The sequence below is a fragment of the Felis catus genome, chromosome D3, assembly GCF_018350175.1.
Source record: "Felis catus isolate Fca126 chromosome D3, F.catus_Fca126_mat1.0, whole genome shotgun sequence".
NCBI classification, from domain to species: domain Eukaryota; kingdom Metazoa; phylum Chordata; class Mammalia; order Carnivora; family Felidae; genus Felis; species Felis catus.
This window is the reverse complement of record NC_058379.1, coordinates 49,443,673-49,458,051: the sequence shown is the minus strand read 5'-3', so window position 1 is coordinate 49,458,051 and position 14,379 is coordinate 49,443,673. Positions and strand designations below refer to the sequence as shown.

General features: G+C 40.7%; 1 protein-coding gene across 4 annotated transcripts in view; it reads left to right on the top strand.

Moving 5' to 3' along the window:
- Nucleotides 1-439: 439 nt before the first annotated feature.
- The window catches only part of CHST9 (carbohydrate sulfotransferase 9), a 243,332-nt gene continuing 229,392 nt past the window's right edge, over nt 440-14,379 (top strand). For all 4 annotated transcript variants that reach the window (XM_019815104.3, XM_006938827.5, XM_019815103.3 and 1 more), the window contains exon 1: nt 440-661. The gene's annotated coding sequence lies outside the window, so the exon portion shown is untranslated. The remainder of the gene's footprint in view (nt 662-14,379) is intronic.

Here is a 14,379-nt window from a genome sequence, read left to right as displayed (position 1 = left end):
AATATACATATATAAAAGGTGTTTACATAAACCTAAATATATACAATATGCGAAGCACAAGAAATCCTAAGATTCTGAAGTCAACGTTTGCAATAACCTGCCAACCTATTGATTTGTCCTTCGGGTGTTTGTAGAACACCTGGGAAAGGAATCCGAGACGGGGCAGAGGTGAACAGGGGAAGGTGAATTAGGAAAGGGCGAGGATAATTACTTCCCAGACCAAGACCGGATGGCACTCGAGCCTCGACCGGGCCGGGGTCGGGAGGGAGGGCGAGGGGCCGGCGGAGGAAAAGCCGGAAAGTCGGGGAAGAGAGGGCGACCGAGGCCGAGCGGCGGGCGGCGGGGCGGGCGGCGCGCGGCTGGGGAGATAAAGGCGGGAGGCGGAGCCGCCGGGGCGGGCGGGGGCGCGGCGGCCGCGGCGGGAACGGAGCGCGAGCGGGAGCGGGCTCGAGCGGAGGCGGCGCCGCAGCCAGCCGGGCGGACGGGCGAGGGCGAGCGCCGGGCTCCGCGCCGCCCCTGCTCCCCGCGCGCCGCGCCCGCCCCTGCGCACCCGACGGCCCGCGGCGGGGAGGAGTCCTCCGAGTTTGCCCCGGAGCGCGGGGAAGTTTCCCGCGAAGCTGCGCTCCTGGAGGAGCGGGACCGGCCGGCGGGTGCTCGCGAGGTGAGCGCACCGGGTTGGGGCCGGGGATGGGGTGGGCGGTGGGGGCCGTGGTCGCGGGGAGCGCTTAGCACCCGAGGTAGAGGGGTCTGCGTGGGCGGGGAAGCGCATCCTCACCTTTTCAGGTACTTCACCTCGGTTGGATGCCGGAGGCGTCTTTCTTTGCCTTTGTACCCCTTCTCCTCCTCGTTCCGCACCCAATGTGTGAACCCACTTCCGTTCACTTTACTGGACCTGCTTGGAGGGGCGGGGTGGCCGGGAGGTGGAGGGGACAGGAGGACTTTGAGAAGGGCGCCGGAGGAGGACGGGCGCCCGAACTTTACCTGTGCTGGACTCCTGGGTCCGGCGGGGCGCCCCGGGCTCCGGGATGCCCGGTGCCAGCCCCCACTTGGCGCAAGCAGAGGCTGGAAGGAGGACACCCAGGGCACGGTATTGAGTTTCTGATGCCGGTTTATCCGGTCCTCCAGCGTGTTTGGCAGAAAGATGAGCATCTCTGCAGAGATGCCTCTTTTGCATCGGCCTCACGCTCCAAGACTTTGCTCAAAGCTCTTGCGAAGGCTGCGGGCAGTGCGGGAGGCAAGTTAGGAGAATCACAGCCCGGGTCGTTCGGGCCCCAGCAAAGGGGTTGGGAGGGGTGGCGTGGTGGGGGGGAGGAGGGAGGGATGAAGTGGGTTGGGGAAGAGTAGGACCGGCGTGATTGTTGTGTTGCTGCTGCCGTTAACTTTCCTACGGTCACGGTTACCCGCTCGCTCTTCTGCCCCGTTTGAACATCCTGTCTGCCAGCACTTTTCTGTTAGAGAGCTAAAAGGTGTTCTGTCTGATGACTGTCAGGAGTTACTTCCAAGTAAGTTCACAGGTGCAAAGCCTGAACGGCTGCTCCTCCTGGCTCAACTGCCTGCGGTCCACCCCCCAGTTCCCTCCCACCGGCAAACTGTTCCCGAATCTTCCAGGGTTTTGAAAGGGATGGCAAGTACATGATGTAGTTTGTGTTTGTGTGACTTTTTCCCCACTATGTTATCGGAACCAAATCAAAACACTGGAGATGTTTAATGGGACTCCGCTTCAGTAGTTTTGATAGTAATTAAGAGTATTGTTCACAGTGTTTATTTTTCTTCGCTCTAACTCCAAACATTGCATTAATCTCTCTGTGTACAGTTCTGTCACTGTTTCACTGGGTTTAACGGACAAAGGCTTCTTGTGGACTCACATATACTCACCAAAATACAATGTGACAATATCCAGTATTTATCTGTCTTCCTGATTCAGTGGTCTGGCACCTGCCAATTCCAGTACATAATCATAACACCATATGCCTGTCTACACTATGCCTGTTACCCTTCTTCATGGGCAAGACTACCCTGGACTACCCAATTTTGTTGTTGCTTAAGGGGGTTTTAAGGGCTTCGGTCAAAGGGAATCAAATACACAGAACAAAATTAGAATTCTAGCCAAAGCATTCAGAAGGAATACAATCCTGGACACTTACAGTTGACCAGTTATTGAAGAAAAATGAAAATCCTCTCGTCACACAGACAACATTTTGATTGAATATAGTCAATGAGAAATGGCACACATTGCATGCTCTGAGAAAGCAGGAAGGATTTTCCTCTTGCCTCATTTGAGTTTTATCTCCTTTATTATAGTAGCATCCTCTAGAAAATGAACACCTTGCAGATAGATGTTGGTATGTACTGACTAAACACCATATTTTTTAATACAGAGGCTTGGTGACAGTCCAAATACATAAATGTTTTAAATCATTACCAACCATCTGTTCTCTCCCACTTACTTAAAACGCAATGTTTTATTTTCACAGGTATCAAAACATACATCCTCATTTCATACATTTCCATGAATATCCTGAAATCTGCCATGCTATCTGATGTTGACCCAACTTTGGCGACTGCCGTGGTTGGCTTGTTATACTATAAACTCCTCTCCTTTTATTTTCAATGAAAGAAGAAATCAAAAAAGTTTTAAAGCCTTTGGCCAAAGCTGGTGTGTCTACTCCAGTGAAACCTGATTGTCCCCCCACTCCCACCTTTTTGTTACCAAAGAGAAGCTGAGAATTAGTACAGCTGCAAGCTCCTCCTGATGACATTCTTTCCCTTTCTTGCTGGTCACAAGGGTAGCATTTGGTGCTCTGAAGCAGTGCATTAAACAGCCCCGTGACTCCAAAAATTTAGTGTGTTTCCAGAAGGATAAAACATCTTCCCAGGAAGAATTTACAAAACGGGAGCTTAATATTCCAAACCCCAAATTAAGTAGACCTAGGATATACACATTGTTTCCCACGTAGATCGGGGTGTAGGTGTCGCCTAGCATATCAATAACATGTCTCTGTAAGTAGTCTTTATATTTGTGTTTGGGAACCTGGATGGGTTTGTATGTAACCAGGGGGTAGATTCACACCCCTCATCTTGTTTATGTCATCAGTGGAACAATATTTGGGGTTTTGAGTCCTGCCCCCCAAATCCAAGAAGCCTTTCATATTTAGGGATGTTTGCTGTAGCTACACCTGGAACGTTAGGATGTTTTTAGCACTCGAAATTAAGTTGCGTAATAAATATGTTGTTCCTTTGATGCAGGCAGAATGTTGGGAAATTCTTTTTATTCAAATCTAGGTGTAGTGTTCTAAAGCACTTTCATATTTTTAAGGAAAAAGATATCGGCAATCTTGCCCACACTTTGCAAATACTTTATATGTACTAGAAGAACATCAAGAACCAAAGAAATGTGAGGTTTCTACCTTCTAATCTGCTACACTGCTCTATACTGCTTTTGCCTTGAAAGCATAAGATTCTCCTTACTTATTACCAGGATAGCACTGAAGGGAATGAACCCAAACTATATAGATAATTTTGAAAGTTAAGTTGCCTTTAAAAATATGGTTTAATTTAAACCTTTGTAAATACATAAGGATGTGTTAGATCTTACTTTCTGAATACTAAAAATGAATTATTGAGGGGAAATAGTTTCACTATGTATAGTAAGCACCCTGAATTATTCATGTTAATGAGAAGAATAGAGACAAAGATAATCCAAAATCATGGTTATTTAAAAAGTCATTTGTTTTTGTCTTTGGAACGTATTACATGTTTGGTTTAAAAAAGAGTTTCATTGTTATTGTGGGCAAGTTGCCTTTCTAATTATTTTGTTTCATTTAGGTTAATTTTTAAATGAGTTTATATACCTCAAACACCAAAAACGATTTAAAGGGAGGTGGCAGGCTGCCCAGAAATGAGCCGGGTGATAGAAATAAGCAAACCTGGCCTGGCAGCTTCGCTGTAGAATACATGTAATTCACAGAAACATGATCAAGACTTGACTGTATACCTATCTAATGAATATGTTTTAAGAATTAGACATGTCTCTGGGAAAAATAAGTCATTCAATCAAAATTGGAGAAATTCAATCCCACTCTACATGTAAGCTAGGTGATTAATATTTTTTTTAAATGATAGTGGGGTACTCCAGAAATCCCAACAGGAATATTCTGGTTTACTAAGCTGAAATCTGTAAGCATGAGGTTTTACTAAAGCATACACATATGTATGTGTTAAGGTGATAGTTCTTTGCCTTACATAGGTACTTTCTAAAGGAGAAACACCACCAGAATAAGATGTTTGGCCCATTTGATCTCTGTTCCTATGCTCCAAATCAAAGTACATTTCATCGAAGGGAAGCTCTCAAGTATCTATTGTTACCGAGGACCTGGTTGATAAAATAGTTGAAGTTCAGCAAGACTGGCAATTTAACAGATTTCTATTGTGTTTTTCAAATCTCTAGGGTAAAATTGGTTGTGGATGAAATAGTTACTTGAACAAGAAGTTGATTCACACCATACCACTGGCTGTTAAACACCTTGTTTATAGTCAGTGTTTAGTTGTATATAGATTTTGTTGCGTTGTTAGTTCTGTGGACTATTAGAAAGCCTCTGTGGGGAAGGTTAGAGCTGCTAAAAATATATGATTGGAAAAGCAGAGAAGATCATTTTGATTTCAAGAATTCAAAGCAAAAACTAAAACTGTAACTTTTACCGCAGTGAGCAGAATGGCAATAAAGTAGGTGTCCCCCGTCAGAGTGGTGACTATGTTCTCATAATACCTGTGCTCGCTACTGAAAGTGTAGGGGTACTTCGTTTTTGAGAAAACATTTTTTATTTTCTATAGGATGTGACATTTTTTTAAAGACTTGAGTCTTTAGACTGAATATTTTAAAAGAAATATTGTGGTTGGAAATATAATTGAGACCCACAGGATATATTTTATATACATTTGTTAAAGGCATCAGTTTCTTCTGATCAGTTGCCTAAGTCTTAGAATCAAAATTATGCATTTTGTTATAGAGCTGGAAAGGACCTTTAAAGTAATTTATTCCAATGCCCTCATTTTACAGTTAAGGAAATAGGGACCCACGGTGATCACTGTGAGCAGCTAAAGGTCACACTGGTAGTTAGTGGCAGAGCAGAAACTAGAAACCTGATCTCCTGACTCATTCAGCTCCCATGTAGTAAGTTGGGTAGTTAGGGGAGTTAACTCTTTCTGGCCATCAGAGTATCAGCTCCACACGATAGTCATGAAATGAAATGGTACAGAGGTAGAAGCAGAAGGCTTGTGACTTTTTTATCTTCTATCATCCACTGAGTGCTCACTGTGGACCAAACCGTGGTTCTCAACCCTCTTAGTCTCTTTTTTAACAGCAAACATTTTGTGAAATGTATGTAATCCTGAAATGTATGTAATTCATCAATAGTTTAGTTACCAAATATATCTGTAGTGAAAAGGAGCAGTAAACTAAAATTAATTTGTGATTTGCAACTCTACTAATGTCTGAGGATGTCTTCACTGCAGCATATATTAAAGTAGCAGAAGCTTGCATGTATATGTAACGAATAAATTTAGATTGAAGACAAATAAAACATTCTATACAAGAAGTATAAGAAGGTGAAAGAACAGGATAGACTGAAAGTATGTTGGGATAATTACAAACCAGACTTATTTGTATGTGATAAAGGATATAATGGGAATCGTTCCAGGGAAAATATGCCAAGTCAAATTATAGACTGTCAGGATGGAGAAAATGTGGAAGTGTGATATTCTGCAAATGAGAGAATAAATACTATTAATATACTTGCACCAAAATTCCAAACCTATTTTATGGAATAGTTTCATCCTGTTACTAGTGTGAACTCTACTTCAAGGGATTCTGCAGGTTACCCACCATATCATCAATAATAACAGGTAAAACATTTCTAAAATGAAAATTATTGATTTATGCTGATATTGCCTCTTTAAGGTTATTTTCTATTACTATCGTGGTCTGTCAATTCTGGAGTTAGGAGACAGACTACGTGGAATGATTAAATTACTTGCCGCAGCAACTTGAATTGTCAATCTCTGGGCTTTCAGTGGAAATTCGTATAAAATGTTTAATTATGATTATGTACCATATTCTATAGGCTGATATTCACTATAGGTTTAGCTCAGTGGGACACTGCATGTTGTGTGGGCTATTTGGGGAAATTCTTTGTTAACTAGCATTGCTTCTCCTCACTGAAAGCTGACCATACTCTCCTGTCCCAGTAACTGTGACAAACCAGAGTGTACCCATCCCTTCCCAAAATATTCTCTAGTGGCGTTCTCACCCTGAGGAGATCCATAGGACTAGATAAACAAGATTTTTATGATGGCATGGATTATTCTTCATGCCTTTACTCATCTATCTTTATTTTCTTTACATGGAACTGTCCTGCTGATCCACTGACCTTCAAACTCAAGCTCATGTTTTGATGTTTTTCTGTCACTGTTACCTTTATAAGAGTTTACTTCTTCTGGTCCTCCCTTCTCTTAGAAATCTCTCTTTGGTGGGTGGCTATGAGTGTTGACAAACTAAAACGCAAGCTGACTAGTATTTTAGTGTTCCTAGGCCTGAACCTTGTTTAAATGCAGGTCTCCAAAAAGCATTGAAGGCTTTCATACAGACAGAGACCATATACACACTCACATGTGTGTATGTATATGTATATATGTACATGTCATATGTACATACATATATGTATACACATGTAATTTCAGGCCCTGAGAAAACAGAAAAGGAGATATTTTGGGGGTTGTATTTTGAATGCCCTTGAAACATCTTTATGCAAACAAAGAACTGCACGGGTCCAATATCGGAAGTTGTACCCTAAAACAGTGCTGTGAAGTATGCTCACAGAAGAGGCCAAAATCTGTTACCACCTCAATAAAGTGTTGTATTAGAATTTTTTTTATGTTGCTTGAAATCAATGTGTCCTGTGCTAGCATATAGGAGTCGGGCCAGGAGAAGTGGTTAGATTGCTGTGGTGTCTGTCCTACCTGTATGTAGCCTCTGCACTGTTGACACACTAAAAGCACACCGACATCTCTGCTCTCTGCAAAATATAGAGTATTTGCAGAGAAATAAGAAGGTTTTGAAGATTCCCTGTATATGCAACATACGGGACAGTGTGAGACCCTAGAAACAAGGAGGGAATTGAGAGGGGAACTCAAAGTTTTCACTTCTAATATTTGCACTACCAGACCATAGCATAAGACCCGCTTTTGAGAATTAAGAGTTCTACGAAATGCTGTTCCAGTATTAGCTGCAGTGAGCGTCTTGAACTTACCAAGTTGTAAGTAAGAATTGGTTATTTTCTTAGATTACTTTCCACTCCCATGTCCATCTTAGATGTCTTTTATAACATTGTGTATCTCTTATTTTTAAAGAAAGAAACTTTTTAATGTAGACTCTTAGCAGTTAACATGAAAGTCATGGTGTGTGTGTGTGTGTGTGTGTGTGTGAGAGAGAGAGAGAGAGAGAGAGAGAGAGAGAGAGAGAGAGAGAGAGAGAAAGAATAGCCAATTGTTTTCACGCAATCACAAGATTCTCTACCGGGAAGGGCATTTACCCAGTCATGAGAGATAGCTTTTCCTACAGAGGGGCTGCAGCAGTTGTGCACAACACAATTTAATCTATGATTGTTCTGCTGTATATTGTTCATTCTTACTGGAAGCTTCTTGGTCAATTGAATGGCCCAACGCTCAACCTCAGACTGACCCCTAACTTTATTTGGTCTACTTTTGTTACAATTTCTAATAAGAGTGTAGTGGCGCAGTGGGAATTGAGAGAAGGTGAAATTGAGGGTGTTGAATTGTGGAGGTGATAAGGAAAGTAAGGAGTTTCTTTCATTTGAGCAGCACAAAGATCTGCGTAGGCAGTGAAATTTTATTGGAAATCTGCCTTTTCTTGTTATGCTTTTTACTCTTCTAGGGAATAGAGGCAGAGATTGTGAAAGCAAAGACCTCCTCCCTCTTTGCACTGTTAACTCCACCATACAACAGAAAAACCTTTTTTTTTTTTTTTTTTTTTTTTTTTTTTGCCAGAGTAAACAGATCCGACTTCTTCCAGTCACTGGCCTCATCGTACCCCCTTTTACTGTCGCACTTCACTACTACCCTAAACTGAGATCTAACACACTAAAGAATGTGGTTAAGAAAAGGAAGAATACATCCAGTCAGTGTAGTGAAAGAAATTTCAGAAGCCTCTGTTAGCAATATGTGAAAATGGGAAAGCGAAATAAGACAATTTTGTCAATTCAAACGAAGAATGTACTATTCGCTTCTCCATTAGTTTCAGAAGCAAGAAGCTCAGAGTTCACTTAGCTTTGTAGTCGTTTTTATTGTTTCCTTTATGATCACAGAGAAAATTAGAGCTGTGACTTATAGGTACACGTTACTTGAAGCAAATACAGTCTGTGAAGATTTAAATAAAGTGATGGCATTGATTATCTACTTTAAAAAAGAAATTCCAAAATTGAAATGCAGGCATGATGTTTTAGGAACATATCTCTAAATAAATTTGATTTTCCCACAGCCTTCTTTGAACAGATTAGAGTGAGGGTAATTTATTCCCCCCCAATTAGTTTTCTCAACGTATTAAAAAAAATGCTTATGTGTGAACAACATTATTGGACTAAAAGCAGGAACCATTAACACTCTTTTACTTTCTAATATTTGCACTCTGTTTTCAATTAGGAACTTTTGCCATTAGAGAATGAGACTCCATTACTGGGATGGGGTTGGCAGTCAGCTAGATGCAGTGGGATGGTCTTACTGGTTATTTGTGGCCAAAATCCAAATGTACCGATTGTTAAATATTTTAGGTATTTATCCTATACTTACATTATCACTTCTGTGGTTTGCTAAAAAGTCCAGGAGAGTCATATTTTCAGATTTTGCAGTTCAGAGAGTTATAACAGCATTTAGAATAGAAATGGATTTGCAAATTACCAGACTCCGAAGTAGGAGAGATTGTTTATCTAATACCTTAGAACTTTGGTTCACCTTGAATTTTCCCAACATATCTATACTAACTACTCTTCAATTAGAATTCCTGGAAATTATTGGCATATATTTTATGCAGAACACTCCTTAAGACATAATTACCTCTCAAGAAGTCCCACTAAGTTCCCCACTTGTAGACCCAGCTATGTGTTTGGTATTTCTTCTAATCTGTCTTTTTTTTTTTTAATGTTTACGTATTTATTTGAGAGAGACAGTGAATGCACCAGTAGGGGAGGGCAGAGGAAGAGGGAAAGAGAGAATCCCCAGGAGGCTCTGCACTGACAGCACAGAGCCTGACACAGGGATTGATCTCTCAAGAACTGTGAGATCATGACCTGAGCCAAAATCAAGAGTCGGATGCCTGACTGAGCCACCCATGCACCCCACTTCTTGTCTGTCTTAAAGAAACATCAAGTAAAACATGTCAAAATCAAACTTGTGATCTTTTCCCATCTCATCCCAACAACCTCCAGATTTCCCCAGCTCCCAATCTCCCATTTTATCCCTGACATCCCCTCTCATTTACCTCATATCAAAGCCTTCACCCAGTTGTTAATTTTTACCTCCAAAGTATGTTATAAATTGTACACCTGAAACTAATATAACACCGTATGTCAATTGCATTTCAATAATACATTTTTTTAAAAAGTGTGTTACAAATCTGCCTCAGGCCATCACCCAAGTCTAATCTTTCACCCTCCACTGTGTACAAAACCACAGGGCCTACATCCCTGGTCTCCTGGCACCCAATAATGCTTCCCTGCAGTTCCATCCTCCAGTAACATGCCAGAGAAGCATTTTCAAAATGCAATTGTAATTATCACTGTTTTAACTACACATACCACTTCAAATGGGTTACCATTACTTGGTAAAGCCTAAAGCTGTGCACCTGGTTTTTTAAAATCCATCGATGTTGGGCCCCTCCAGTCTCACCTCTTTGATGTTCCCACCCTTTCCCTCTGCTTCAACTGACTGGCTTTCTTCTAGTTGCTTTGACTTGCCGTGCTCCCTCCCATCTCCACACCCATGAACACACGTACCAAAATATTGTCCCCTTAACTCTTAGTTAGTACTTCAAATACCAACCCAAATGTCATTTTCTCAAGTGAACCATCTCTTCGTCCCTAGAGTGAGCCAAATCTCCTTGTAATATACATATACATGTATATGTTTGTATGCATAAACGTGTCCATATTTATGTATTCCTATCTTTCACCCAGATGGTTGCAAATTCACATTCATGTAATTATTTAATCAACCACTAGGGTAGAGTGTGTAGTTTTGACGGTCCTTCTATTCCTAGAAAACACTGCAGTGCCTGGTCATCGTGGCAGTGTAGTAAGTATTTGCTGAAGAAACGTGGACTGGACATCCCTGTCTTTAACTCCACGTGTATGCGTGTGTACAAATACACTATACACAGACACCCACTCACACCCACCCTCACATTCTGATGAAAACACACAAATAAAAACTTGAAAGCTTTGGGGCGTCTGGGTGGCTCAGTCGGTTAAACGTCCACCTTCAGCTCAGGTCATGATCTCGTGGTTCGTGAGTTCAAGCCCCGCGTTGGGCTCTGTGCTGACAGCTCAGAGCCTGGAGCCTGTTTCAGATTCTTTGTCTCCCTCTCTCTCTGACCCTCCCCCATTCATGCTCTGTCTCTCTCTGTCTCAAAAATAAATAAACGTTAAAAAAAAAAAGACTTGAAAGCTTTGAAGCCCCACCTTTTTCTTTCTTTTTTGATCTCCCCAAAGATCACTCTCCTCTTTCTTCAATTTCTGGTATTATAATAGTGATTCATTCAGAGGTGGCTTAAGTAGTGCTACATTTCTTAGAAAGTAAAGAAATTGAATTGCTATTGAATTCCTTACCTCCCCCCTCAAAAAAAGCTTAAGCAAGCATTACTTTACATTATTTCCTATGACATATGAAGTCTCTTGATAATTATAGAAATTTTAAAAGGCTTCATCTTATGGGAGTTTTATGCTGTGCCATTTGTGCGTATTTTGGCATTAGACAATGATCTAAGATTGTATTATGTTGGGGAAAAGAAGAGGAAAACCTTTTGGAGGTTACCTGTCCATATGGCCCCTGTATGCAGATAAGCCGGATGAAGGAGAACAAAAATTAAAATGAGAATAAATATATGGAATTGAAAGAGTAACATAAAAGTCTAGGTTATAAATTAAAAGTAAGTATTTTAGGGCTGCCTGGGTGGCTCAGTCAGTTAAGCGTCCGACTTCAGCTCAGGTCATGATCTTGGGTCTGTGGGTTCAAGCCCTGTGTCAGGCTCTGTGCTGACAGCTCAGAGCCTGGAGTCTGCTTTGAATTCTCTGTCTCCCTCTGCCCCTCCCAGCTCTCACTCCGTCTCTGTCTCTCTCAAAAATAAACAAAAACAAAAACAAAAAAGGATTTTTAAGAATGGCACAGAAGCTTCAAACTATGGCTGAAATAGTTAAGGAAGATACCTACTTACTTGGCACTTACTATGTTTAGATACTGTTTTAATATTGGTGCCTAAATTCCAGTTGCTGTATTAAAATTGAGTTGAGTTTGTCTCCTTTTTATTTAAAGCCTTCTTGCTTTGACTAGTTGAGGGGAGAAGCTGCCAAACCTGGAACACTCTGTGCCAGAAAGTAAGGAGTCGCTCAGAACTGATGGAGATACATCCGAGGGACTTAAGAGCCAGGTTTAAGGGACTCCCACTTCAAGGCCCAATGTGGGATCATTTGAGCATAAAAACTAATAACGTATGTGATGGATTAGAGCACATCGAATAGGAAACAAAGCACGAGCCCGTAGTGCATGTGTATATGCAGATGGTGGTGGTTAGAAGGAAAAGCCCTGTTTCACTGAAGAGTACAAGCTAATAATTTAAAAAAATGATAGGATTATAAAGTCACAGTTTTGCAACACTCTAACAAAGAGTCATCAAGGGATTATCCAGAGTGAATGGTTTTGGGGGACATGATATTCATGCTATCTCTAAATGTCATCTCACAGGTTGCTTATTAATTACAAAGTGGGCAAGATACCTTTACAAGAAGAAATCTGGCAGATACCAGCTTTTAACCAAGTGATCACACTTGATGTCGCCACAAGCGGGACGAATTGACATCATGTGATATGACACACATATGAAGTAGGGCACATAATCACCTGAGAAGTTATTCTGCCCAAAATGTTTCACATCATAGGGAAACAATCTGACAACTCCAAACTAGAAGACATTCTTCAATATAATCAACCTGGATACTTCAAAAATGTCAGTGCCACACACAAAGAATCCTACAAAATTGTTCAGGATTAAAGGGGACTGGGAACTAACTGCAAGGTATCCTTCTTGATCAGATTCTGGTTTGGGGGTGGGGAGTGGAGCTATACAGGCTACTATTGGGACAGTTGGAGGAATCTGAATATGGGCTGTAGATCATAGAATAGTATCACATCCGTGGTAAATTTCCTTAGTATGACGATCATGTTGGGGTTGTGCAGGAGAATGTCTTTTTGGGGAAAAGATATATTTGAAAGCATTTGCAGGTGAAATCTCGTGATCTCTGCAACTTCCTTTGAAGTGGTTCAGCAAAATTGTTTTAAATGTTGGAGAGAGAAGCAAATGTGGCAAATATTAGCAGTTGTTTAATATAGATAACGATTGTATAGTATTCACCATGTTATTGGTACTTTTCTGTAGGTTAGATGTTTTTAAAAATAAAAATTGGGTAAAATACTCTGTCATTTTAAGCCGGCTGTGCAACAGATGAGATCATTATCATGTATGGAAGCGAGTAAGGATGTTTGGAAGTTCTTTAGTCCATTAGTAACGTGTCCTCTCCAAAGTTTCTAAATATCTCCATTCATCATTCCACAACAATCTGTAAGTTATATTTACACACTTAAGAAAAGCTGTCCTTAAGAGAATACGTTTTAGGCAACGTAGGAGACAATCTATCCTGTGGTGTTTGCCTGTAGAACAATGAAACCACTGATGATTTTCACTACAAGATGCACAACATAACAGAATGCAAAATGTAGTGTAAAATAGATCTGGCCAGGGCCCCAGTAAAATTTAGAATCCATTGTGATTGTCAACTGTAGATTGTCTGGAAGGTGGGCAAGCACGGTTAGTGTTCATGTATTAGAAGCAGGTACCTAAAGCCCAGTACCATACAGTTAGAACTACCAAAAAATAAAGCTCTCTGCTTAATCAGTAAAGTGAGGGTTGATTCTATATGAGGCGCAAAATAAAAGAAGTTGAATTAAAAATACTTACAAAATTTGTGATAAATTCTCTCTTCAGAAAAAATTCAACTTCAAAATAACTATTTAAAATAGTTATCCTCCCATTAAGGTGTATGGTGGAATATTTGTCCTCAGGTCCCCGTAAGAATACTTTGCATGGTCCTATGACAACAATTAGGGCTGCTAAGGAGATGTACCTTTCACATAACCAGACAAAGTGTAGTGGTGCTTCTTGATATTTGACTAAAACCCACAAGAAAACAGGGCTCCTGGGTGGCTCAGTTGGTTGAGCATCTAGTTCTTGATCTCTGCTCAGGTCATGATATCATGGTTCAGGGCACCAAGCCCTGTACGTGGCTCTGTGCATCTGTGCAGGCTCTGTACACAGCCTGCTTATGACTCTCTCTCTCTCTCTCTCTCTCTCTCTCTCTCTCTCTCTTTCTCTCTCTCTCTCTCTGTGCCCCTCTCCTGCTTGCTCTCTCTCTCTCTCTCTCTCAAAAAATAAATGTTTAAAAAAAAAGAACTTCTAGACCTTCTTATATTTTAAGGTACAATAAACCAAAGATACAAATATTGAGTTCTTTCCCCTTATCTTTTATATGACAGTTTAAAGTTATTATAATTTATAACAAGAAGAGACTAGAATTCCTGAAAAATTTGAAAAAGCAGTCTCTAGATGCTGCTAGCATATACGATGTTGAGGCTAAATTTCACTGTGATAGGAACTCCTCACTAGAAAAAAAAATAACTCATCTTCAGCTTATATTTAGACAAAAATGAATAATCAGCTTGAACTTGGCATTGTTTTAATAAGGGGAAAACAATAACAAATCATTGTGGGGAGGGAGTTGGTTCTTTAAAAGTCTTGATTATCTTCAAATAAAGGAAATAATAGATTTTGTACCACCGTCCCTGTATACCCCACCCCAAACTACTTATGTAGCTTATATTTATATCAGTATTAAGACAGTGGATACCTGTACCACTGAAAAGTTTAAGACTTGAGAGAACTGGGTGAAATTGAATTTTGTGATCTTATTAAACTGTTAATATATTTTTATTTCATATTTTTAAAAAATTTCCAAGACCATGAATAACGGAAGTTAAAAGTTGTTA